Source organism: Sander vitreus, chromosome 23 (assembly GCF_031162955.1).
Source record: "Sander vitreus isolate 19-12246 chromosome 23, sanVit1, whole genome shotgun sequence".
Lineage (NCBI taxonomy): Eukaryota > Metazoa > Chordata > Actinopteri > Perciformes > Percidae > Sander > Sander vitreus.
The window spans coordinates 23,493,909-23,496,408 of record NC_135877.1 but is presented as its reverse complement, the minus strand read 5'-3'; the positions used below and the strand labels follow the sequence as shown (position 1 = coordinate 23,496,408).

The 2,500-nt window shown below is 52.7% G+C and overlaps 1 protein-coding gene across 4 annotated transcripts in view; it reads right to left on the bottom strand.

Moving 5' to 3' along the window:
• Positions 1-2,500, bottom strand: part of entpd6 (ectonucleoside triphosphate diphosphohydrolase 6) — a 21,855-nt gene that overhangs the window by 12,369 nt on the left and 6,986 nt on the right. The window lies entirely within an intron of this gene.

The following is a 2,500-nucleotide window of genomic DNA, read 5'->3' as shown; positions in this document are numbered from 1 at the left end:
CACACACACAGACATATACACGCATAGACATATACAGATACATACACACAGACACATATACACACACACAGATACATACACACACACACACACACACAGTTCACATCTGGATCCATATAATAACAAGTTCATAACAGGTTTGTGTGTGTGTGTGTGTGTGTGTGTGTGTGTGTGTGTGTGTGTGTAACTGTGTGTGTGTGTGTGTGTGTGTGTGTGTGTGTGTGTGTGTGTGTGTGTAACTGTGTGTGTGTGTGTGTGTGTGTGTGTGTGTGTGTGTGTAACTGTGTGTGTGTGTGTGTGTGTGTGTGTGTGTGTGTGTGTGTGTGTGTGTGTGTGTAACTGTGTGTGTGTGTGTCTTTTTTTCTTGCATTTTTGTCGCTCTTTTTGACGTTTATTTTTTTTACATTTTGGCACTTTTTCAAGGTATTTTTGACGTCGCCCCCAACTTATTTCAACGTTTTTTTGTCTACGCTTTGACCCTGTTCATTTTTTTCGGGTAAGCTTCCTGCTGCCTGAAGTGTCTGGCCTCAAATCTGCTTCAAATGGAGAAAAGATGAATATTTAAATACATAAATAAATGCTGGTATTTCAGCCGAAACAGAGCTGCATTGTGTTTTTATTGAAAAGGTAAATCACCACTGTGGTCTTCATCTAATTTCCTAATCCTCCATATTGTTTAATCCTCCGTATTCTCGTTGGGGGAAATCAGAGCGCCGAGAGTCGGGGGATTAAACAAATGAAAGGATGAGGAGATGCAGAGATGCACGAAAGTCCGTGTGATCTAATCAACTCATAACGAGACCAGAGGTCAACGCTCTCTAGTTAAAGGAGCCGTCAGGTGTAGGGATGTCACAATGCCAAAAATCTAGCATTTGGTACCGATACCAACAGAAGTACACGACAGGGGGAACTATGCAGCTTTTTTAGCTTCTTTCTGTGAAGGTACCTGAGTCAAACTTTTGTTTAAAAGCATATTTAGGAGGGAAACGCCACTTTTAAGATGGACCGTATTCTGGTTTTTGGGTCAAATGGCCTTTTGAATGGGAGAGCTAGGGGCGCTACGATGCTAGCCTCAAAATATCTATTTTTAAACCACTAAGAAGGCTCGACACAACATGAGACTTTGCTCCAAGTATCACCAGGGGCTCTACACCTTAACTCCACCGGTGCACAAGATATCCTAAATCTGTGGCTCTGTTGTGTGTAAATGTGTGAGTGCTGTGGGGTCAGCGGACCGCTAACGTTAGACCCAGCGGCAGTGAGTCAGTGGCCCGCTAACGTTAGACCCAGCGGCAGTGAGTCAGTGGCCCGCTAACGTTAGACCCAGCTAGCAGAGTCAGTGGCCCGCTAACGCTAGACCCAGCGACCGCTAACGTTAGACCCAGCGGCAGTGGGCTCAGCGACCGCTAACGTTAGGACCCAGCGGCAGTGGGTCAGCGGACCGCTAACGTTAGACCCAGCGGCAGTGGGTCAGCGGACCGCTAACGTTAGACCCAGCAGCAGTGGGTTAGTGGACCGCTAATGTTAGACCCAGCAGCAGTGGGTCAGCGGACCGCTAACGTTAGACCCAGCGGCAGTGGGGGTCAGCGGACCGCTAACGTTAGACCCAGCGGCAGTGGGTCAGCGGACCGCTAACGTTAGACCCAGCGGCAGTGAGTCAGCGGACCGCTAACGTTAGACCCAGCGGCAGTGGGTCAGTGGCCCGCTAACGTTAGACCCAGCGGCAGTGGCTCAGCGGACCACTAACGTTAGACCCAGCGGCAGTGGGTCAGTGGCCCGCTAACGTTAGACCCAGCGGCAGTGGGTCAGCTGACCGCTAACGTTAGACCCAGCGGCAGTGGGTCAGTGGGACCCGCTAACGTTAGACCCAGCGGCAGTGGCTCAGCGGACCGCTAACGTTAGACCCAGCGGCAGTGGGTCAGCGGACCGCTAACGTTAGACCCAGCGGACCGCTAACGTTAGACCCAGCGGCAGTGGGGTCAGTGGACCCGCTAACGTTAGACCCAGCGGCAGTGGCTCAGCAGACCGCTAACGTTAGACCCAGCGGCAGTGGGGTCAGTGGACCGCTAACGTTAGACCCAGCGGCAGTGGGTCAGCAGACCGCTAACGTTAGACCCAGCGGCAGTGGGTCAGTGGACCGCTAACGTTAGACCCAGCGGCAGTGGGTCAGCGGACCGCTAACGTTAGACCCAGCGGCAGTGGGTCAGCTGACCGCTAACGTTAGACCCAGCGGCAGTGGGTCAGCAGACCGCTAACGTTAGACCCAGCGGCAGTGGGTCAGCGGACCGCTAACGTTAGACCCAGCGGCAGTGGGTCAGCGGACCGCTAACGTTAGACCCAGCGGACCGCTAACGTTAGACCCAGCGGACCGCTAACGTTAGACCCAGCAGCAGTGGGTCAGCGGACCGCTAACGTTAGACCCAGCCCATTGTTCAGCTCATTCTCTGTAAGCGATGCAGCATGAAAGTACGGCGGAACCAGCAAGCCAGCCAGCCGGCCG